Source organism: Eretmochelys imbricata, chromosome 2, assembly GCF_965152235.1.
Source record: "Eretmochelys imbricata isolate rEreImb1 chromosome 2, rEreImb1.hap1, whole genome shotgun sequence".
In the NCBI taxonomy this organism is placed as follows: domain Eukaryota; kingdom Metazoa; phylum Chordata; order Testudines; family Cheloniidae; genus Eretmochelys; species Eretmochelys imbricata.
In genome coordinates this window covers 177,045,074-177,071,001 of record NC_135573.1, presented here as the reverse complement: position 1 = coordinate 177,071,001, position 25,928 = coordinate 177,045,074, and positions in this window count along the sequence as shown.

Below are 25,928 nucleotides of genomic sequence, written 5' to 3'. Positions count from 1 at the left end.
TCACGCAGGGTACACAGGGGAGGCAGCGACCTCACAGAGGCCTGTGGCAGGGGGGCAGAATGACTCTGGATACAGGGGTGAGACAGTGTTCTTAGACTTGGGGTTAGGACATCAAAAAACGTCCTGTGGCTGCAGCAGAAAATGGGCACTCGGGGGACTGATTTTGTGGTGGGTGGCTCTAGTGAGAGCGAGGGCCTGGCTGGGGGTGCAGTTTGGCCTACATAAGCAATGAAGTGTGCGATTCTTTCGTAAACAAATGTGAGCCTTGAATGATGCCAGGTTAACCCTGGAGCTGCATGGGAGGCTTAAAGAGAACTGGAGATCAGCAGCAACATTTTAGCCTGTTTCAAGGCGCAGATCAGTGCACCCTCCATGAGAGGTGTCAGCCCTCAGTGACAGCCTTACTTTGTCAAGGGTGATGATCAGAGTTCCCACTAATATTTCCCACACCTGTGCAGAATGAATTTTGTTATGTACACCAATATGTCACACATCACCTCCATATTGGTGCACATAACAAAATTCATGTGGTGGAATTGAGGCCGAGGGGTTCAGAGTGTGGGAGGGGGCTCAGGGCTGGGGCAAAGGTGTGTGAGGGTGCAGGGGTGTGAGGGCTCCAGCTGGGGGTGCAGTCTCTGGGGTATGGCTGGGGATGAGGGGTTTGGGGTGCAGGCTGCCCTGGGCCTGTGGCGGGGAATCATAGAATATCAGGGTTAGAAGGGACCTCAGGAGGTCATCTAGTCCAACCCCCTGCTCAAAGCAGGACCAATCCCCAACTAAATCATCCCAGCCAGGGCTTTGTCAAGCCTGACCTTAAAAACTTCTGAGGAAGGAAATTCCACCACCTTTCTAGGTAACGCATTCCAGTGTTTCACCACCCTCCTAGTGAAAAAGTTTTTCCTAATATCCAACCTAAACCGCCCCCACTGCAACTTGAGACTATTACTCCTTGTTCTGTCATCAGCTACCACTGAGAACAGATCCATCCTCTTTGGAACCCCCTTTCAGGTAGTTGAAAGCAGCTATCAAATCCCCCTTCATTCTTCTCTTCTGCAGACTAAACAATCCCAGTTCCCTCAGCCTCTCCTCATAAGTCATGTGTTCCAGTCCCCTAATCATTTTTGTTGCCCTCCGCTGGACTCTTTCCAATTTTTCCACATCCTTCTTGTAGTGTGGGGCCCAAAACTGGACACAGTACTCCAGATGAGGCCTCACCAATGTCGAATAGAGGGGAACAATCACGTCCCTCGATCCGCTGGCAATGCCCCTACTTATACATCCCAAAATGCCATTGGTCTTCTTGGCAACAACAGCACACTGTTGACTCATATCCAGCTTCTCGTCCACTGTAACCCCTAGGTCCTTTTCTGCAGAACTGCTGCCGAGCCATTCGGTCCCTAGTCTGTAGCGGTGCATTGGATTCTTCCGTCCTAAGTGCAGGACTCTGCACTTGTCTTTGTTGAACCTCATCAGATTTCTTTTGGCCCAATTCTCTAATTTGTCTAGGGCCCTCTGTATCCTATCCCTACCCTCCAGCGTATCTACCTCTCCTCCCAGTTTAGTGTCATCTGCAAACTTGCTGAGGGTGCAAGCCACACCATCCTCCAGATCATTTATGAAGATATTGAACAAAACCAGCCCGAGGACCAACCCTTGGGGCACTCCACTTGAAACCGGCTGCCAACTAGACATGGAGCCATTGATCACTACCCGTTGAGCCTGACAATCTAGCCAACTTTCTATCCACCTTATAGTCCATTCATCCAGCCCATACTTCTTTAACTTGCTGGCAAGAATACTGTGGGAGACCGTGTCAAAAGCTTTGCTAAAGTCAAGGAACAACACATCCACTGCTTTCCCCTCATCCACAGAGCCAGTTATCTCATCATAGACGGCAATTAGATTAGTCAGGCATGACTTGCCCTTGGTGAATCCATGCTGACTGTTCCTGATCACTTTCCTCTCCTCTAAGTGCTTCAGAATTGATTCCTGGAGGACCTGCTCCATGATTTTTCTAGGGACTGAGGTAAGGCTGACTGGCCTGTAGTTCCCAGGATCCTCCTTCTTCTGTTTTTTAAAGATGGGCACTACATTAGCCTTTTTCCAGTAGTCCGGGACTTCCCCTGATCGCCATGAGTTTTCCAAGATAATGGCCAATGGCTCTGCAATCACATCCGCCAACTCCTTTAGCATTCTCGGATGCAGTGCATCCGGCCCCATGGACTTGTGCTCGTCCAGCTTTTCTAAATAGTCCCGAACCACTTCTTTCTCCACAGAGGGCTGGTCACCTCCTCCCCATGCTGTGCTGCCTAGTGCAGTAGTCTGGCAGCTGACCTTGTTTGTGAAGACAGAGGCAAAAAAAGCATTGAGTACATTAGCTTTTTCCACGTCCTCTGTCACTACGTTGCCTCCCTCATTCAGTAAGGGGCTCACACTTTCCTTGACTTTCTTCTTGTTGCTAACATACCTGAAGAAACCCTTCTTGTTACTCTTAACATCTCTTGCTAGCTGCAACTCCAGGTGTGATTTGGTCTTCCTGATTTCACTCCTGCATGCCCGAGCAATATTTTTATACTCTTCCCTGGTCATTTATCCAATCTTTCACTTCTTATAAACTTCTTTTTTGTGTTTAAGATCAGCAAGGATTTCACTGTTAAGCCAAGCTGGTCGCCTGCCATATTTACTATTCTTTCTACACATCGGGATGGTTCGTCTCTGTAACCTCAATAACGATTCTCTAAAATACAGCCAGCTCTCCTGGACTCCTTTCCCCCTCATGTTATTCTCCCAGGGGATCCTGCCCATCAGTTCCCTGAAGGAGTCAAAGTCTGCTTTTCTAAAGTCCAGCGTCCGTATTCTGCTGCTCTCCTTTCTTCCCTGTGTCGGGATCCTGAACTCGACCATCTCATGGTCACTGCCTCCCAGGTTCCCATCCAATTTAGCTTCCCCTACTAATTCTTCCTGGTTTGTGAGCAGCAGGTCAAGAAGAGCTCTGCCCCTAGTTGGTTCCTCCAGCACTTGCACCAGGAAATTGTCCCCTGCACTTTCCAAAAACTTCCTGGATTGTCTATGCACCGCTGTATTGCTCTCCCAGCAGATATCAGGGTGATTGAAGTCTCCCATGAGAACCAGGGCCTGCGATCTAGTAACTTCCGTGAGTTGCCGGAAGAAAGCCTCGTCCACCTCATCCCCCTGATCCGGTGGTCTATAGCAGACTCCCACCACGACATCACCCTTTTTGTTCACGCTTCTAAACTTAATCCAGAGACTCTCAGGTTTTTCTGCAGTTTCGTACCGGAGCTCTGAGCAGTCATACTGCTCCCTTACATACAGTGCAACTCCCCCACCTTTTCTGCCCTGCCTGTCCTTCCTGAACAGTTTATATCCGTCCATGACAGTACTCCAGTCACGTGAGTTATCCCACCAAGTCTCTGTTATTCCAATCACATCATAATTCCTTGACTGTGCCAGGACTTCCAGTTCTCCCTGCTTGTTTCCCAGGCTTCTTGCATTTGTGTACAGGCACTTGAGATAACTCGCTGATCTCCCCCCAGCTCTCTGTCCCCAGAGCAGCTCCTGGGCTGGGAGGGCCTAATCACATCAGCCGCACTATCAGAGACTACCAGCAGGAGAGTGGGGTGGAGGGAGAGAAAACCTTGGTTAGTCTCTAAGGTGCCACAAGTACTCCTTTTCTTTTTGCGAATACAGACTAACACGGCTGCTACTCTGAAACCTATCAGAGGCTCGTTCACCTGCACATCTACCAATGTGATCTATGCCATCATGTGCCAGCAATGCCCCTCTGCCATGTACATTGGGCAAACTGGACAGTCTCTACGTAAAAGAATAAATGGACACAAATCAGATGTCAAGAATTATAACATTCATAAACCAGTCGAAGAACACTTCAATCTCTCTGGTCACGCGATTACAGACCTAAAAGTAGCAATTCTTCAATAAAAGAACTTCAAAAACAGACTCCAACGAGAAACTGCTGAATTGGAATTAATTTGCAAACTGGATACAATTAACTTAGGCTTGACTAGAGACTGGGAGAAGATGTGTCGTTACACAAAGTCAAACTATTTCCCCACGTTTATTTCCCCCCCCTCTACCCCTGACTGCTCCTCAGACGTTCCTGTTAACTGCTGGCAATGGCCCACCTCGATTATCACTACAAAAGGTTTTCTCCCCCCTCCCCACTCTCCTGCTGGTAATAGCTCACCTTAAGTGATCACTCTCCTTACAATGTGTACGATAACACCCATTTTTTCATGTTCTGTGTGTATATAAATCTCCTCACTGTATTTTCCACGGTATGCATCCAATGAAGTGAGCTGTAGCTCACGAAAGCTCATGCTCAAATAAATTGGTTAGTCTCTAAGGTGCCACTAGTACTCCTAATATTTTCTTTGACTCTCTTCTGTGTTTAGATTCTAAGCTCTTCAGAATAGGGACAGTCTTACTGTGTGTTAGCACAGCACCTAACACAATGCAGCCGTCAGGCACTAATGTAAATAATCATCTTTCTCCTTCCCCTTCAAGGTATAAATAGGTCTATAAAAATGGAGCATTAGGTTGGATTATAGAAATTGCTTGGCATGCAACTACTGTGCTCAAATCTATCCATCACTATCATAGCACAAGCAAATCTTAGTTATTTCCATGAAAATGAGGAAAGAAGAGTTATATGGAGTATACTATAATGCATATGACATATTTGCTAGAGTGCTTCCATGACCCACAACTTTTCTTCTCAAAGCACCTTTGTAAACCAACAGCCCTGCTTACCCATTACCCAGTCCTCTGAGCCATGTAGTCTGCTGTACCTGATACTGATCAAATCACTTCAGAAATCTATGTACGATTGCATTAGTTCACCCATCTCAGGAATCCCTCTGCACCTCCTTCTCTCTTCCTGCCTTTGGAGTGCTCATTGGTAATCTTTCTTTTGAGAAAAGGAGGAAGAATATTATTTTTTAAAAGGTTATCAGTTGTTCGACATTTATTTGAAAGGCATGGACCATTGTGGCTTTATGCATATTTATCATTTTAGGGCACATAGTTGCCTCACCAGATCTCCTCTTAAAAATAAAAGATGTTAACATGGCAACATAAATAACATGGCAAAAAAGTTTATTTCTGCTCCTATGGATTTAGACAGGTTTCAGAGTAACAGCCGTGTTAGTCTGTATTTGCAAAAAGAAAAGGAGTACTTGTGGCACCTTAGAGACTAACCAATTTATTTGAGCATAAGCTTTTGTGAGCTACAGCTCACTTCATCGGATGCATACTGTGGAAAGTATAGAAGATCTTTTTATACACACAAAGCATGAAAAAATGGGTGATTATCACTACAAAAAGTTTTCTCTCCCCCCACCCCACTCTCCTGCTGGTAATAGTTTATGTAAAGTGATCACTCTCCTTACAATGTGTATGATAATCAAGGTGGGCCATTTCCAGCACAAATCCAGGTTTTCTCCCTCCCCAAAAATCCCCCCCCGCCCCCAAAAAACCCACCACTCTCCTGTTGGTAATAGCTTATCTAAAGTGATGACTCTCCTTACAATGTGTATGATAATCAAGGTGGGCCATTTCCAGCACAAATCCAGGGTTTAACAAGAACGTCTGGGGTGGAGCGGGGTAGGAAAAAACAAGGGGAAATAGGTTACCTTGCATAATGACTTAGCCACTCCCAGTCTCTATTCAAGCCTAAGTTAATTGTATCCAATTTGCAAATGAATTCCAATTCAGCAGTCTCTCGCTGGATTTGAAGTTTTTCTGTTGTAATATCGCAACTTTCTTGTCTGTAATCGCGTGACCAAAGAGACTGAAGTGTTCTCCGACTGGTTTATGAATGTTATAATTCTTGACATCTGATTTGTGTCCATTTATTCTTTTACGTAGAGACTGTCCAGTTTGCCCAATGTACATGGCAGAGGGGCATTGCTGGCACATGATGGCATATATCACATTGGTGGATGTGCAGGTGAACGAGCCTCTGATAGTGTGGCTGATGTTATTAGGCCCTGTGATGGTGTCCCCTGAATAGATATGTGGGCACAGTTGGCAACGGGCTTTGTTGCAAGGATAGGATCCTGGGTTAGTGGTTCTGTTGTGTGGTATGTGGTTGCTGGTGAGTATTTGCTTCAGGTTGGGGGGCTGTCTGTAGGCAAGGACTGGCCTGTCTCCCAAGATTTGTGAGAGTGTTGGGTCATCCTTCAGGATAGGTTGTAGATCCTTGATAATGCGTTGGAGGGGTTTTAGTTGGGGGCTGAAGGTGACGGCTATTAGCGTTCTGTTATTTTCTTTGTTAGGCCTGTCCTGTAGTAGGTGACTTCTGGGAACTCTTCTGGCTCTATCAATCTGTTTTCATGTTTTCATGGTTTGTGTGTATAAAAACGTCTTCTGTACTTTCCACAGTATGCATCCGATGAAGTGAGCTGTAGCTCACGAAAGCTTATGCTCAAACAAATTGGTTAGTCTCTAAGATGCCACAAGTACTCCTTTTCTTTTTGCAAATACAGACTAACACGGCTGTTACTCTGAAACCTATCATTATGCAAGGCACTGCATTTAGCCATATGGAGTGGAAATCTATCAACTGCATGAAAAAACTTGTAGATACAGACAGACATCATCTTCCTTTCCAAATGCAAACAGATGGACATCGTACCAAAAGGACCGAAGGTAAAAAATCCATTACAATCTACATACCACACAGACTATGCTGACAGCTTGTGCCACACGCTCTCAAAGAAACTGCGATACCACCTGATCAACATCCTCTACAGCAAACAGGGAAAGATTAAGAATGAGCTCTCAAAAATGGATACTCTCATAAAAAACCAACCTTCCACACAAACTTCCTCGTGGCTGGACTTTACTAAAACTGGAGAAGCCATTTACAACACACACTTTGCTTCTCTACAAAAGAAAAAGGACACTAAACTTTCTAAACTACTACATGCCACAAGGGGCCACAGCAATGGTTCCCTCAACCCACCCAGCAATATTGTTAACCTATCCAACTATACTCTTAGCCCAGCAGAAGCAGCTGTCCTATCTCGGGGCCTTTCCTTCTGCCCCTCCACCCCCACGAACATGATACAGTTCTGTGGTGACCTAGAATCCTATTTTCAACATCTCCAACTCAAGGAATATTTCCAACACACCTCTGAACAACATACTAATCCACAGAGACCTCCCTACCAACACTACAAAAAGAAGGATTCTAGGTGGACTCCTCCTGAAAAACCTGGATTTGTGCTCGAGACAGCAGACTGGATTTCTACATAGAGTGCTTCTGCCGACATTCAAGGGCTGAAATTGTGGAAAAGCAGCACCACTTGCCCCACAACCTCAGCCGTGCAGAACACAATGCCATCCACGCCTCAGAAACAACTCTGACATCATAATCAAAAAGGCTGACAAAGGAGGTGCTGTTGTCATCATGAATAGGTCAGAATATGAACAAGAGGCTGCTTGGCAGCTCTCCAACACCACTTTCTACAAGCCATTACTCTCTGATCCCACTGAGAGTTACCAAAAGAAACTACAGCATTTGTTCAAGAAACTCCCTGAAAAAGCACAAGATCAAATCCGCATAGACATACCCCTGGAACCCCGACCTGTGATATTCTATCTACTACCCAAGATCCATAAACCTGGAAATCCTGGGCGCCCCATCGTTTCAGGCATTGGCACCCTGACAGCAGGATTGTCTGGCTATGTAGACTTCCTCCTCAGGCCCTATGTTACCAGCACTCCCCGCTACCTTCGAGACACCACTGACTTCCTGAGGAAACTACAATCCATTGGTGATCTTCCTGATAACACCACCCTGGCCACTATGGATGTAGAAGCCCTCTACACCAACATTCCACACAAAGATGGACTACAAGCCGTCAAGAACGCTATCCCCGATAATGTCACGGCTCACCTGGTGGCTGAACTTTGTGACTTTGTCCTTACCCATAACTATTTTACATTTGGGGACAATGTATACCTTCAAATCAGCGGCACTGCTATGGGTACCCGCATGGCCCCACAGTATGCCAACATTTTTATGGCTGACTTAGAACAATGCTTCCTCAGCTCTCGTCCTCTAATGCCCCTACTCTACTTGCGCTATATTGATGACATCTTCATCATCTGGACCCATGGAAAAGAAGCCCTTGAGGAATTCCACCATGATTTCAACAATTTCCATCCCACCATCAACCTCAGCCTGGTCCAGTCCACACAAGAGATCCACTTCCTGGACACTACAGTGCTAATAAACGATGGTCTCATAAACACCACCCTATACCGGAAACCTACTGACCGCTATTCCTACCTACATGCCTCCAGCTTTCACCCTGACCACACCACACGATCCATTGTCTACAGCCAAGCTCTGCGATACAACCACATTTGCTCCAACCCCTCAGACAGAAACAAACACCTACAAGATCTCTATCAAGCATTCTTATAACTACAATACCCACCTGCAGAAGTGAAGAAACAGATTGATAGAGCCAGAAGAGTTCCCAGAAGTCACCTACTACAGGACAGGCCTAACAAAGAAAATAACAGAATGCCACTAGCCGTCACCTTCAGCCCCCAACTAAAACCCCTCCAACGCATTATCAAAGATCTACAACCTACCCTGAAGGATGACCCAACACTCTCACAAATCTTGGGAGACAGGCCAGTCCTTGCCTACAGACAGCCCCCCAACCTGAAGCGAATATTCACCAGCAACCACATACCACACAACAGAACCACTAACCCAGGAACTTATCCTTGCAACAAAGCCTGTTGCCAACTGTGCCCACATATCTATTCAGGGGACACCATCACAGGGCCTAATAACATCAGCCACACTATCAGAGGCTCGTTCACCTGCACATCCACCAATGTGATATATGCCATCATGTGCCAGCAATGCCCCTCTGCCATGTACATTGGGCAAACTGGACAGTCTCTACGTAAAAGAATAAATGGACACAAATCAGATGTCAAGAATTATAACATTCATAAACCAGTCGAAGAACACTTCAATCTCTCTGGTCACGCGATTACAGACATGAAAGTTGCAATATTACAACAGAAAAACTTCAAATCCAGACTCCAGCGAGAGACTGCTGAATTGGAATTCATTTGCAAATTTGATACAATTAACTTAGGCTTGAATAGAGACTGGGAGTTGCTAAGTCGTTATGCAAGGTTACCTATTTCCCCTTGTTTTTTCCTATCCCGCTCCCCCCCAGACGTTCTTGTTAAACCCTGGATTTGTGCTGGAAATGGCCCACCTTGATTATCATACACATTGTAAGGAGAGTCATCACTTTAGATAAGCTATTACCAACAGGAGAGTGTTTTTTTGGGGGGTGGGGATTTTCGGGGAGCGAGAAAACCTGGATTTGTGCTGGAAATGGCCCACCTTGATTATCATACACATTGTAAGGAGAGTGATCACTTTACATAAGCTATTACCAGCAGGAGAGTGGGGTGGGGGGAGAGAAAACTTTTTGTAGTGATAATCACCCATTTTTTCATGGTTTGTGTGTATAAAAACGTCTTCTGTACTTTCCACAGTACGCATCCGATGAAGTGAGCTGTAGCTCACGAAAGCTTATGCTCAAATAAATTGGTTAGTCTCTAAGGTGCCACAAGTACTCCTTTTCTTTATGGATTTAGAAAATCTCTGTACAAAATCTGACCATGTCAAAGTACTAGCCTAACACACCTGACTGCCATACTGTATTGAGGTTACGTATTTCAAAGGAATAATGCACAGCCCCATATTTCTGGAGACTTGGACTCAAATCTTAATAATCTCACAGGAGAGGCCCAAGACTATAATAGTTGACTTGTTGCAGGTGCATTTTTAGGTGCATTGTCAGAACTAGGAGGGAGAAGCTTGTATGTTACCAGTCCATTGGAGATCTGGCTCCAGTCAATGCAAAAGTGATATATTCTACAACCAGGTTCTAAATGTTGCATCATGGTTTATTTCCGGGGAGAGAAGTGTGGGAGAGCTGGAGATGAGGCATTTTTGGTCATGGTGGAACCAATTTCCAGAGGAGATTCGGCTGAACCAGAGTACAATCACCTTCAGGAATCCCACTGAAAACTTCCTCTTTGGTAGAGCTTTTCTACCACAACAAGAATGCCATTTACGACTGCTCCCAAAACAACCCCCACCACCAACACCTCTTCCTTTAATACAGGCATGGGCAAACTTTTTGGCCTAAGGGCCACATCTGGTTATGGAAATTATATGGCGGGCCATGAATGCTCACAGTTCCTGGCCAATGGGAGTTCCGGAGATGGCACTTGGGGCAGAGGCAGCGTGCAGAGCCCTCTGGCTGCCCCTACACATAGGAGCAGGAGCGGGGACATGCCGCTGCTTCCGGGAGCTGTGCGGAGCCCCGGCGCGTGCGGAGCAGGGCCAAGCCCCGGACCCCACTCCCTGTTGGGAGCTCAAGGGCCAGATTAAAACATCTAAAGGGCTGGATGCAGCCCCTGGGCTGTAGTTTGCCTACTCCTGCTGTAACCAGACACAGAAGAGCTGAAAACGCATGAATTCCCCTGCGCTCTTGCTTTCAAGCTAATTAATGGGAAAGATCTCAGATGCATGACAATACAAAACCCTAAAATAGACAAGTTAAACCTCCATTTTTATTAGAACCCATTTTTCCCACTCTAGAGAATTTATAAACATAAAACTATTTCACCCTCGTATGTAGCTACACTTGCTATGCAAGCTGATTTTTAATAAATGTTAGGTGAAAACAGTTTTGCAGCTTGCACAATTTTATTGCAAGTCTCATGATGTTATTGGCTGTTTTCTGAAGACCCACGGCTGAAATAAAAAAATTGAAAGTGAATCTCAGCCTTCTTTCCAAAAAAAAGAAAAAAAAAGAAGGCTGCCTGAAAATTTTCCATGGAAACTTTTTTGATGGAAAATTGGGAGGGTTGACTAAATGAAAATACTACACAGAGTGTCTCCTTTTCTCCTTATTTTTCAATTTTTCATTGGAAATTCAAAAAACAAAACAAAACCCAAATTGAAACTTTTTGGCTGAAAAATCTTTTTTTTTCCCCCCAGTTTTTTACCTGATTTTTTTTTCCTGTTTGCAACAGTTTCTTGAACATTTTTCAGTTTGGGGCCAAAAATTTGTTGTTGTTTTTTATTTTTTCCACGAGAAGTTGAAATTTTCCGTGGAATTTTCTGACCAGCTCTATAAAAATGTAAATTTCTATCACTAAGGATTGAGAAGAAAATGTTGAAAACATGAACTGAGAAAACCCTTAAGGCTCAAAAGTCACAAGGAAAACAAAAAGAAGCTATGATGTATTACTTAAAAAAATGTAATGATTTTAATGTAATGTTAGGATTTGGGGACAACTCATACTTTTTGAAAGCTGTACATTTTTTTCCAAAATTTCCCCAAGACAGTTTTGAAATACCCATCCCTTAAACATTTCTATCAATAGCACCATTGCTCTTTACAGAGCATGGTGTATGCGCCAATGAGTTCTTTGATGGCTGCTAAGTCTGATGTGTGAGTCACAGTCCCGTCCACAGGTGGGGCACAGCTACACGCTAGCAATGCTCTGAATCTGAGCAGCAGATTCTTTCCTCCTCTGACACCACTCATCACAAAGCTTGATCCAGTCCCCCATGCCTCACTCCATCTGCAACCTGACTCCACTAACCAGAGTGGTATTCTGCACTCCTTTCCCAATCATCCACAGAGATTCCAAAGTACACTAAATTATCTTTGCAAGCATCCCCAAATCTGCTCAGCGGTCTGCCATTCTTTCTAGACCCTTCGCAAGCTTCAGAATACAGCACACCCTTCAGGCTCCTGTAACCTGGCATTCATTTGACATGTCACTTTGACATTTGTCACTCTGTCTTGCCATCTTATTCAAAGACTTTTACACAAGCAACTGATATGAAGCTGTTTAGTTTTTTAGGGTGTTTTGCATAAGTTGTTCATGTTTCTGAGTCATATAGTCATATATAGAAGAGTGGATAAAACTCACCTCTTAAATATGGATTTTCACTTTAGTTGATAATTTGTTATTGTTCCAGGCTCTGTCTTGCAGAAGACCAAAATTCCTGGCTGCTTTGCTGATTCTACTAATGACCTCAGTATCAAGATCTACATAGCTGGTAACAGTAGCACCAAGGTAGTAAAATTGGTCAACAACATCCAGCTGAATACCATCTAAGGTGATATCTGGAACTGGTTCTGAAGAGCCTTGGTGCATGATAAGTCTTCTTCAAGCTTATTGGTAGCCCAAAGATTTTGCATGAATCAGAGAACTTGGTAATAAGATGTTGTAGAGCATCAACACTGTGAGCCACAAGGGCTGCATCATCTGCAAACAACAGGTCCCCTATGATGATCTCCTCCACTTTCATCTTAGCTCTGAACCTTGCAATGTTAAATAAACCTCCATCATGTCTAATGCTAAGATAGACACCACCTTGAACATCACAGAATGCATGTTGAAATAGGAATGAGAAGAAATATTAAACAATGTAGGAGCCAGTACGCAACCCTGCTTCACTCCATTATTGATGTTAAATTAATCAGACTCTTGGTTTTCATACATTACAGTTGTCTTCATGCCATCGTGTAAGGATTTCACAAGATTTAGCAATATATGTAGACAACCAAGCTTCTTCAGAAAAATGTAAAGCCCTGACCTACTAACCATGTCAAAAGCTTTTGTTCAATCTATTAAAAGGCATGTACAATGGAGTATACATGTCTCTACACTTTTCCTGCAGTTGTCTTACAGAGAAGAGCATGTCTATGGTAGATCTTCCTGAACGGAAGCCACACTGGCTCTCAGGATAGTTTCTCTCAGCTAAAGTTTTAAATCTAGGTAAAAGAATACAGCTTAAAAATTTTCCCACTATGTTAAGAAGATATATTCCTCTGTGGTTATTACAACCACTTCTGTCTCCTTTGTTTCTGTAGAGTTGGATTAAAAGAGCATTCTTAAAATCTTACAGAACAGTTTCTTCCTTCCAACAGAGTAGCAATACCTCGTGCAATCTTTGCAGCAAGTCTTTGTTTGCACATTTGTAGATTTCAGCACGTAAACAGTCAGATCCTGATACCTTTTGTTTGGAATCTTTCTGATGCTTTGTTCAAGTTCCGCTAGTGTAGGTCTGGCATCCATTTGAAGTCATAACTTCAAACTCAATAAATTTGGCTAGCACACGCTAATTTATTACAGACTCTCCTCAGTATCATTCCATAGCGCTTACTCCACCTCTCCAGTTGCTTCCCTTTATCAGTTATGATATTGCCATCCAGAACTTTCAGAGGAGCTGTCTTGTTCTTTATCAGTCCAATGGCCTTTCTAATACCCTCATACAACTGTCTGCTGTCACCTGCATCAGCCGCCTGTTGGATGCTGTCGCAGAGACCCAGCTAAAATTCTTGAGCACACCTCCTGGAAGTACTTTGGAAGGATCGTGTACCCAAGATATATTTCAAATATGTACGTCTTGTCAGTACCAAGTCCAGCTGATGCCAGTGCTTGGACCTTAGGTGCCTATACAATGTTCTTCTTCTGATGTTACCAGCAAAGAAGGTGATGGCCACTGATACGCCTTTACTGGCACACAGCTCGAAAACTCTCCGACCATTGTCATTCATACATCCAATGCCAGGCCTACCCAGAATCCCAGGCCAGATCTCAGCAGTGGACCCAGCTTTCGCATTGAAATCTCCAAGTACTAGCATGGGTTCCTTCCACGGAATCCTGCTGATCAGTTCTTCCAGCTGTTGGTAAGAGGTATCCTTCTCCTCATTATTAGACTGCAGAGTTGGAGCATCAACACTGATGTGATTGATGAATCCCTTCTGTAGACTAACTCAAAGTATCATGATCTGTATGGACACTGCAATCAAAGCTTCAAACGATGACGTAAGTTCATTTTTGATAGCAAAGCCTACACCATACTTTCTCCTTACTCCTTCAGGTTTGCCATGCCAGTAAATGGTGTAGTCCTTCTCCCTTATGACGTCTATGTCTGAGAGCCAAATTTCCGAAAGAACTGCAATATCAATTTTGAAACATGGAAGCTTGTTACTCAACACAGCCATTTTCCTCAAATCCGAATTCTGATCAAAGTTGTATCCAGGGGTCAAAGTCCGAATAGTCCAGCAAGCAATTCTGTTTATAAAAACAGTTGAGCTAAACAATGAATCGGTGTATTTGACTCACCTTCTCTAAGATCACCCTCACACAAGGCAAGCAGGACATCCATAAACATGGCTGCTTGGAAATCTTGGTAGCTGTCCCAGGGCCCTTATGCCTCTCTTGGATCACTGCGACCATCTTGCCAAGACCTTCAGTGCATACACGTAAGCAAAGTTCTGGAGGAGCAAAGGCTGCCATAGTCCTGTTGTCCCCCCCAAGCCCTTTAGACCTCTGAGCCAGAATCTGAAGGCCTGAGAGAGTCTAAATGTTCAGTGACACAGAGTTTGTAGCTTCTACCAGACAGCAGCCTAGATAGAGCTGCTAACTGCCTATTGCTTCAGCGTGAGCACCATTTCTGTCAGAGTTAGATTCCTTACCCTTTCTTCAACCAAGAAGTATCCACAAGGCAGGGGAGGATGCAGTTTAATATCATGCCCAGGGCATGCCTCAGTGCTTCTATATCTATATCTATATCTATATCTATTGTAATCTATATGGTTGCTAAGCCTTCACTAAACATTTCACAAGGAGTCACCAGGAAGAGAATTCAGTTAGTGCAGGGAGCTGCAAGAAGAGCACAGGAGAACTGTACATGGCTCAAGAAGAACTCTGTGTAAGCTTGAAAGCTTGTCTCTTTATCAACAGAAGATGATAGAATAAAAGATATTTCCTCACCTACCTTGTCTCTCCAATATCCTTTGACCAACGTGACTACAACACCACTGCAGAAATGGATGCTGTGACATTTCTCAGTATTTTTAAAAGAGCCCCAAAATGGTTTAATTTATCCCTGTGGGGTGCTTAAGTTGTAAAGAAAAATATGAGCTGAGTGTGTGGATGGAAGGGGAGCTTTTTCTTGTGGGAGTTTTTAAGGGTGCTGTTGATCACAACTCCGTAGCTGAGGTCGAGTTCTTTTTTTTTTTTTTGCACTTAAATCAGGGATTCAACCTCTTTGTTATGTGTGAAAAATACACTGTAGCCTCCCACAATTTACGACTCTTATCTCTTAATTAGTTTGAGCTAAAATGTTCTAAACGGAGTGCTTTAAGAAATCTATCATCTGAGTCCTTTCAAACTTTCCATGTAGTTAAAATTAATTGGAAACTCATTCATAGGATATAATTGAAGAAATTAGGTGTCAATTAAGCTTAGTTATTAATGATTGTTGTAGTGAATTATTATAGGCTACAGCAGGCTCAGGTGAACAGGGAAGATAACTCAAGTGGAGCCGTTGTGACATCAGAAGTAATTTAACCAATTGTCACTCCTTCTCTACAGCTAATTTGCATGCAACAATTCTGTTGGTTGTAATGACAATGATATGAGGAAGACTGGGCATGTGGGTCAAGAGTTTTCATTAGTAGATTGATTGTCCCATCGTCATTGTTCTTTGTAGGTTGTGTGGTTGCATACTAACTTGGGCTTCAGTGCTTGGAAGGCTCCTATGGCACTGCTGATTTGGCTCCCATGCACATTTGAGGCAGCAGTGGTAATGGAGCTAAGAAACGAATACTGGCAGTGCCCTTGAAGCACAGTGGCGTTGGGACTCAAGGATGGGCTCTCCCTGCCTGCCTTCATATAGCGCTGGTCTCATTAACACAGTCCTTTAAACCACTACATCAATGGCAAATTAACGAACCAGATTAATAAATACACTCTGGTGATTTTGCACTGCTCTGGCAATGTAAATGGTAAATCCAGTTTACCCAACTAGTGCAATCTGGTTGCCTTGTACTTCTTGGGTGGACTGGTGAATCCGGCCTTAAGAGTTAAAATAAACTGATTCGTGGTTAAAAACTACCTATTATCAAATCATTAGCAATATGATGTAGCAGCATTTGCTTTGGATTTCTTGTTTAGTGTTTGTGTATGAAATTTTTAATAATCTTAAAAAACTGAGGAAATTAACAGGAGAAAAAGAACCACAACCTTACGACGGAGTGTTAAGGCTCACACTACGTATGAGTAACACAAGGGTAAAACACATTACAGGGATTTTGTAATTATCAGGAAATTCAGAGTTAAGGTTACATTTAAAAGAAATCCAGACATGTTAGGGTAAGAAATGCACAATTGATGCACCCAACCGACCTTAACTCTGCACTTTAATAATACCATGAGGGGGAAATGATCCTAATGAGTCTTTAAAAATGTGTTTCTTTTAATTTGGGACACCAGACACTAAAATGCCTTAATCACAATTGTCTTATGACTGCATGATACCACTAACTCCATTTTAACATGGTTTTTGGTTTATTTGGGAAAAAGAATGAGTTTGTAGCAAGCTACGCTTTAGAGAGCCCAGATTTTGTAATGACAATCTGGGACTATTTTCTAAAGAGAAAGAGGTGATTTATGCTTATGTGTGTGTGTATTTGCAGCCTGCTTTGTCTCTCTCTGTTTTAGGGTTCTTATGTGTTATCATACTGAATTCTAAGAAATAAAATACTATTACATTGCAACTCTCCAGCAAGAATATTTATGTTTTTGTCTAACGTTTCTGTTTGTATGCAGTGAACATATCAATATGGATGCAAATCACAAAAGGGGAGGGATAGTAAGGACTGGGTAGGAGGGTGGATGGAGGGATTAAAAAGGAGTAAAGAAAAACTGGATGGTAGACTGTGGCTGTATGTCATTATTAAGGCTATGATTTTTTCACAGAGGTTGCAGAAGTCACAGAAACTGTGACTTCCAGCAACCTCCCTGAATTCCTCCCTGTTGGGAGGGAGCTGCAGGGTCCCCCCGCTACGCTCTGTGGCTGCAGGTGCCGGGGTCACATGGAGTTCCCAGATGCTGCGGGCAGCAGGGGCACACCCAGAGTGCCTGGCCGCCACAGGCACCATGGGCCCCCGCAGCTCCTGGTGGACGCAGGTGATGGGGGTTCCCCGCAGCTCCTGGTGGACGCAGGCAGCGGGGTCTCTCCACAGCTCCCAGCTGACACGGGCGGTGGGGCTCCCTGGAACTCCCTGCCACTGTGGGCAGTGGGGCTGTAGCTCCTGGCTGCCTTGGGCAGTGGGGGGCCCCCCGCAGCTCCCAGCCACTGCAGGTGGCCGGGGTACCCCGGAGCTCTGAGCTGCTGCTGGCGGCGGGGCCCCTGGAGTTCCAAGTCGCCGCAGGTGCCAAGAGTCCTTCTAAGCTCCTGGTGGCTGCAATTGGCAGGGGTTCCCCCAAGCTGGGGGACACTGCAGCTTCGAGCCCCCACAGATAGTGGGGGTCCCCAGAGCTCAGAGCAGCCCCTGCAGCTGCCCAACCTCTGCAGGTGGTGTGGGGACCCCGCAGCTGGGCTCCCCATTTTGTCAGGAATATTTTTAGTAAAAGTCAGGGACAGGTCACAGGCTTCCATGATTTTTTCATTAATGCCCGTGACCTGTCCGTGACTTTTACTAAAAATATCCCTGACAAAATCTTAGCCATAGTCATTATGCGGTGCTCCACCTTCTAGCTTATGCTGCCTCACCTCTCTCTGCTGTTACCTTACCCTCCACCCTTTTGTTTGCCAGCTGTTCACCTGTTCCATATGGTCAGAAACCTAGAGTGTATGGATCTCTGGGGTGGGGGCTGGCCTTGTGTTTATTGTTTGTACAGTGCCTGCTACCGCGTGGCCCCGATACCTGACTGGGTCCTTAGGCATTACTGCAGGAGAAAGAAACATTAAGGAGACGACATGATGCCATCTGCAGTGTGTCATGAGGTAATTCAGCCCATACATATGCTTATCATGTGTTCTGTAAAGGCTAATGTCTATGGAATGCTTCGAAGGACTTGAATACTTATCAAATACTTAAGAAATGTACTGTGTGGGCAGCTACTCTTTTCTTCTGGCACTCCTAGGACGCCGGCCTTGACACTAGCTTCAGGGCAACTGCTGAGGAGGGGGAGGACGCAATTAAGAGAGTGCCTGAGTCAATGCCACAGGGTTTTGAAGAACTGGGGGCGGGGGGCAGAAGGCACCCCCCGGCCGGGCTCAGGGATGGTTCAGTTACTGTAGAGCAGTGACGCTGTGCGTGTGGTGTGCCGCGGCTGCTTTGTTTTCATTGCACGGCTGTCACCAGTGCCGGTGCTAGCTGATTGGGGGCCCCAAGCAGGAATATTTTTGGCCCCTCCCCCACACAACACATACTAATAATTAATAGGAGGCCCCCTTGAGCTGCTCGGGGCCCTACAGAATTGCTCGGTCTATTTATGCCTACTGCTGGCTCAGTCTGTCACAATCAGTTAGAGTGAGACAAACAGCGTGCTGCTCGTTGCCGGGTGATTTTATTTTATTTGACTGATTTTATTTTGGCACACACACAGCAGAGAGCAGAACAGAGACACTATAGCTTGACTGTGGTTTGAGAGTGAAGCAGACGGAAAACCAGGACAGTACTATGCCAGCCTTTGAAGTCGCAGTGGGGCACCAAAAATCCACAAGTTCCATCAGCCAATAGCAGTGCTGGTAGAATTCTTCCCAGAGATGGCAGTGGTAGTAGGAGAAGACAGAGAGCCAAAATGAGCTCTGTGTAACCCCACAGACGTTGATGAATCAGGCCTCGAGTCTGAAATTTCTTGGAATTTCTCTGTTTGCAAAACAAAGGCAGATGACTGAAAAATGAGCCACTTTCAGCTCTGAAAACAGCTTCTGCCAGTGTATGACATTTCCCATGGGTCCCAGGGTTGTGAGGCGCCCCCTGCTCTTATCATGAGGAGTTCTTGTCTGTGCAACACAAACATTGCCTTTCAGGCCTCGCTCTCTTTGTACAGGTTAGGGATAGGCACACAGCAATCCCTGAGTCCTCCGAGCTTCCCTTTGGAGTGCTCAGCCCTGTTCCACTGAACACTCACAGAACTCTCAGATCCTCTACTCCAAAGGAAATAGTACACACCAGTTTGTAAGATTCAGCTGAGAGTCACCACTTTACTAAACACACCATTGGCATGGACTTTTATTTTCCCCGGGGGTGCTCCATGCCCCGCTCTGCCCTGAGGTCCCACCCCAACTCCGTCCCATCCCCCAAGGCCTCACCTTTGCTCTGCCTCTTCCTGCCACCACTCAATCCCCTCTCCTGAACCTCCACTCCCTCATCCAAGACCCCACCCTTGCTGCGCCTCTTCCTGCCCCCACTCTGCTCCCTCCCCAGGGCCCCCACTCTCTGGTCTCTGCCCTCCCCCAAGACCCTCCCTGAGCTGCCAAACAGCTGTTTGGCGGCATCTCCAATCAGCTGTTTGGCGGCGCCCCTGATTAGCTGATCAGGGGTGCCACCAAACAGCTGATCGGGGGCTCCACCAAACAGCTGTGGCTGGAGGGTACTGAGCACCCACTATTTTTTTTTCTGTGGGTGCTCCAGCCCCAGAGCATCCATGGAGTTCGCACCTATGTAACACACAGAACTACACAGTGAAAAGAAGAATAAGTGTATTGTTAAAGAGTAGTGATACAGTGTGAGAATATTGGAAACAAATGGTTATATATAAAATAAAATTATAATATGCTTTCTAGAGTCTAAACTTAACTCACAAGCCATTCCCCTGTTTACTACAAGATAGCTTGCCTCACATCCTTTCCTTCAGCATTTTCAAAGAGTTTGGCTGAGGTGCTTTCTCATAAGATTATCCCATTTGGTGACTTGTCCTCACAGATGGAATGTGTCTCTGTGCTCCTAAATATACCAAAACAGACTTTTGACGTTCACCTGAAAATAGGGTTTCCCTATCCCCTGCTGTCCATCTCTTCCTGTTAATTTCCTTGTGAAGTATCCACTATCTATTCATTAGCATTTGACTTAGTATGCTAATAGACTCCTATTGTGTGGCATACTCCACCATGGAGATAAGTGTGTCCTACCCGCTGTCTGGAGAACTTCATCTCAAGATCTACCTTTGAGTGACCTGCTTTTAACAACAGACCTAGAGAATATAATTTTTAGTTTATATACCTAACTCCTCACATATTCTCTGTACATCTTGCAATGGTTAGGATGACCAGCATGACTCAGGCTTTCAGTAGACACCTTACATGATCCCTAGTTGGTGAACCCAGAAGATACTGGTACCTCTCTATATCCCTGTGCCCTCTGCCAATTGCATGAAGAGGTCCTTGGGTCACAGAGTGTTGCTCAGTGGTCCTCTCACCTACTGATCTCTCGAGGGTCAGTCTTGGCCTGCACTAAGGGAGATTTTCTTGAACACAAACAAGCAAATCTATTTCTCGTGTATGAGCAGTGAGGGTGAGGGAGGTGTCACACCATTCCTGGTTGCTTCCTGTTCTTGTAAAGCACCTTGTCCTGCTAAAAACAAAATTGCCATTTTTCAATTGCAGAGATTTTAACCATGCACCTTAATAGTCTTGGGACATATCCTGCTATCATTAGTCTCATGAATAATCCTCAGCTGATGCCAAGAAGGCCACTGATGTCACTGGGGCCACTTGTGTTACTAAGGGTTACTCATGTGAGAAAAGGTCACAGGATCAGGTTTTTAGTTTGTAGCTTAAAAAGCTTTCCTGCCTGGAGAATCCAGTAGCATCTCCAAAAAGGGAAGGGACTGAATGAGGGAATTTTTCCCTTTTTGAGTAGCTTTATGCTATTGCTAAAAAACCTTGTGACCTCTACATCTTATGTTAATACCTAAGCATTTTGTTTTGCATTGTAGGTAGACTAGCATTATCATCCCCATTTTACATATGGGAAACTGAGACATAGAGGGTTAAATGACTTGCTCAAGGCCCCACAGTAAATCAGTGGCACAGCTGAGAATAGTTCTCCTAATTTGGCTATCTGGTGTCCAGTTCCTTGCATCATGCTCCCTCTCTAGAGAAACAGCAGCCATTGCAGTTAAAGTTGCAAAAGTATTTCCATGCTAACCCGCTCTTTTCAGTTGCTTGTTGTTGTTTTCTGAACCTTTCACCAACTGAGCTAAGATTATTCAGGCTTGCTCTCTTTATTTCATGGTGACATTTTTGGCAGGTCTGAGCAAAATGGTTCAGCCATTTTGGATTATACAGTGAGGGAAATTATACACTCCTCTCCCCGCCCTAACTAAAAAAAAAATAAATAAACCCCACAAATTTGTTTTTGAACAGCTGCGGCTGTACTGCTGAAACAGCTGGGGAGAGGAAGCTGAAATTGGCACAGAAATTGGCCCTCTTGGAGGAAAAGTGGCATGGTGTACTTTGGTGAAAATTGCCTTTGCATAGGTTATTACTCACTGAAAATTGCACTCTTTGCATGTGCAATACATTTTACACTATTTTCTGCTAAGGTGGCGACGTGCACAACTTGATGCATGTGTGTGTGTGTGGCTTCCTTAACTATGTATTGTTTGAGAAATGGCATGTGGGCATGTAATTAAAGACTATCTCATAATAAAGGTGAGGGGGGAACCAACTTAAAGCTTTGTCTACAACCATTATCATTTCCTAACCTTTGATTGCTTAACATGCAACTTGAATAGTCTATCAAGGTAGGAGAGAATATTCTAAGAAGGTGGGTACGTGACCTGCCCACACTCCCCTTCGTGGGCTTACCACATTGTGGGGCACAGCATGAGCAGGAGAACAGCCTTCCCAGAACAGCACTGATGGACAAGAAATGGGTGGAGGCTTGACTCTATGACCCTCCCTCTCCAATGTGCTGGCCAGCACAGCTCAGCCAGCATGGAGAGCCTGTTACTGGCACAATGCAACCTACACCAGTAGCAGATTACTTCCTGTTATCCCCCACAAGCCCGAGTGAGGAGAATGGGAACCAGGAGTCACCGTGCCTTCTCTGTTCTGCTCAGGAGCAGCTGCACCACTTCTTGATCACAGCTAGTTTCAGTCTAACCCATAGTTGCTTTGATGGACTGTATACATTTTAAGCATATGTGCCTATGCATTTCTAGTACACTTGTCTCCAGGCTATCTTGACACCAGAATGTTCAGGCATGTGCATTATGTATATAAAGAGACTGAAGTATTTTAGAATATTTTTGTTGTTTATATAATGAAAAATGGCTTTTTTTCCAGGAAGGAAGTTCATATAATAGTCAGGTTTCAGATTAGCTGCCATGTTAGTCTGTATTCGCAAAAAGAAAAGGAGTACTTATGGCACCTTAGAGACTAACCAATTTATTTGAGCATAAGCTTTCATGGGCTACAGCCCACTTCATCAGATGTTCCGATGAAGTGAGCTGTAGCTCATGAAAGCTTATGCTCAAATACATTGATTAGTCTCTAAGGTGCCACTAGTACTCCTTTTCTTTTTTCGTATAATAGTCAGTTTTCCAAATGTATTTAGACACCTAAAGATGAAGGTAGGCACCTAGGCCCAGAGCCTCAAAGATATTTAGATTCCTAATTTACATTGGAAGTTAGGAGCCCTAAAACACCTTTGAGTATCTGGGCACCTGTGGGATTCTCAAAAGCACCTAGGTGCCTAACTCTCCATTTCAAAATTCCTATCTGCAGCTTTAAGTTTCTAAATACCTTTTAAAATGTGGCCCTGGTGCTTTTCCTGGATGAAAGAAAGAAAATGAGCTGAATTAGTTTGCCGATTAGCAAATGGCTGCTACTTCACGGCCTAAGCAAAAAGACGTTTTGGTCTTAGTCCTGTTCCAAGCAGATTATGGTCCCCATCTCCAAACCTGCCATCCCATTTGTGTACTTGTTGGCAGGAAGGCTGAGTTCTCAGTGAGCACAGCATCCAATCTTCCTTTCGGTAGTCCTGTTTGAAGTCAGAAATAAGGCATGTTTGGAGAGGCAATGTAAGGAAGCCTGCGCCTTTGCTACCCATGCTGTTCTTTTTCTGTGAATAAATAGAAGACTTTAGACTCCAGGGCTGTCAGTGTGGCACCCTTCACAAATATTGAAATTCACCTAAAACGATGAGGGGGGAGGAGGGAGTCAGCTACTATGTAGGCACAGCAAAATTTACTATAAATGGGTCTTAAGTACATAATTACATGATAGACCCGAATGGCTCCAAAAGAGTTGCTCCAGGCTATTGTGTAAGCAATACTCCTTTGAGAAATGTATAAATACATGTAATTCAGTACATAATACACATGTTAAAAAACTACCTAATTACTTATTTTCCCAGGAGAACGAAATGGCTCCAAAAGAGCTGTTCCAGTCTCTTGAGTACACAATGTGTGTTTTATAACCTTCCATGAATCTCTCCCATTCTTTTTCCTTTAGGGGGAAAAATAGCAAGGAAATTAAATACAAAACACCTACTGTACATTAAATTTAAAGGACAAAACACAATGTTGAAATAACATTAAGGGTGTGACGCACACCACGAAAAGCCAGGAGACTGGGTGTTAAGGCTGTTACTCCATCCTTAACTCATTTCACTTGTATAACGTTTCATACAACTTTTCTGTAATGGTTATGTTTGATCGACCTAGTTAGGTACTTATGTGGCCTGCATTGCTCTGGTAACTGAGTACTTCCCAAGTATTTATGAATAGATTTTCTTTTAAATCTCTCTGCTTCCCAGCCTCTAGATGAAATAGGTTGATTGATTGGTTAGTTGGGGGGAGTTATGTTTGGGTGTGAGCAAATGGCTGTGTTTGTGTGTGTGTGGGTAAAAACATACTGAGGGAAAGCTAACTTGGAGAAATGAGTTTTACATTTAGTTCTGAAAGGGGTGAGGTCTGTGGTCATTCTTACCTCTCTTCACATAGTCCCATAGTCTAGGTCCAACTCCTGTGAAAGTTCTGTCTCCCACATTCAAAAGTCTCTCCCTATTGGTCAACAGTTTCGTTGCTTTGGTGGAATGTAGCTGCCACGGGAGGTCATGGTCTTGGAGGGTGAGAGAGTTTTTTAGGTAGCTAGTGCTAACCCCAAGGAGGGCTTTGAATATCAGGACAGAGACCTTGAACTGGACAGTATTCAATGGAGAGCCTGTTCAGACAAAGTGGGGTATCACAGGGATGTGTTCATAGCAACCCATGTTGCTAAGCAGACAGCCTATTGCATTATATCTTTACCTTTCTCATTTGAGTCAAATTCCATGTGGTGGGCTCTCTTTCTACCCCATTCCTGGAAACAAACAGAAAACAAACTAATTTAGCCCCTCCACCCAGTACGTACAAGTAATTTCTCTTATACTTGTACTGTATGTTAGTGTCACAACACATATACCATAAATGCTCCCCTGGTTCTGGAACTGGCAACCCTTTTCTATTGGGTAGGAATTTTGTGTATTAAATGCCTTTACCATTGTCTAATTCCATACTGTAGGATAGCCCTGTTTAACAAAAATGCTAGCCCTGTCACATACACGTTCCTCCACTGTTCTGTCTCTTACAGTTGTACCATTTAATTGGCATAGGAAACAAAAGCGATAGAAAATCTTCTAGTATATGCCAAGACAACCTATTGCTACGTGCATTTATTTTCCAAAAAGGATTGCTCTACTTTATTCCATTTTCTCATCCTATTTGATCCTCTGATGATTTCATAATGCTGCTGTAGTCATGACATCATATTTCTCGCCATGGCAACAGAGTATGACAGCATGTGCACCGGGTTATAAATTCACAATGGATCAAGGAGGGGGATCTGAAATATTAGCAAAGGCAACACAGGAAATGACTGGCCAAGTGCATTTACAAAATGCGTTCTCTTTAAAGTTTACTTCAGTATGAAAATCTTCATTTAAAGTTTGTTTTATTATGATGTTTTCTGGGTGGCTTCTGCTGTTGGTTGTTGGCAGGCTGAGAATTCTAGATGCCTCTTGAGTTTAAACACATTAACTAGTTTGGTATGCACTTAATAGCAGTGCAGGTGGCAGGGGGAGATCGAGAATGAAAGATAATGTCTCTTTTTCCCTTTTCCCTGATGCATATCTGCTATTTTCATATTGGGTGGCTTTATTTGAGTTGGCACACTCCAGATTTTCAGGTTAGTGGAATGTTGGCATGCTGTTAGCACAGGGAATGTTAATCCTGTACAAGGTCACTTAAAAATGTTTGAATCTGAGGCAGGAAGTTAGAACATTGTGATGGTATCTGCCTAATGCACTGAAACGGCATCAGAGGTATGCATTAAATGAGGAACTTTCATAGAAGGGTGAAACTGAGAGACGGGAGCATTAACACAAAACAACTAACTACAGTGACTTAGATGATCTATTTCGTATTCTGTTTGGTATCATTTCAGGTATGGTCCTCACAGTTCTGCTTTTCCTGTGTTTGATCCTGAAGTGAAGTTGTAGAGGGCCAGATATGATTTCAGTTACACACCCTGTAAATTGGAGAAACTCTGCTGGTTTCAGTGAACTGACTTATTCTGGACATACACACGTGTAACTATAACCTAATTCATAATTTTATTGGTGCCATCATGAGCTGTTGCTGTGGTAATTAATGTGAAATCCATCTATGCATCCATCTATAATTAACACTAACAGAAAGATGGAAGAAATACAGGCCAAAATAGGGAAAGAACAGATTAAAGAATATTTAGATAAGTTAGATGTATTCAGGTTGGCAGGGCCCGATGCAATTCATCTTAGGGCACTTAAGGAATTAGCTGAAGCAAGCTCGGAACCATTAGCAATGACCTTTGAGAACTCGAGGAGGATGGATGAGGTCCTACGGGACTGGAGAAGGGCAAACATAGTATCTGTCTTTACAAAGAGGACCCAGGGAATTATAGACTGGCCAGCCTACCTTCAATACCTGAAAAGACACTGGATCAACAATTTTCATTAATGACTTGGGTAATGGAGTGGCGT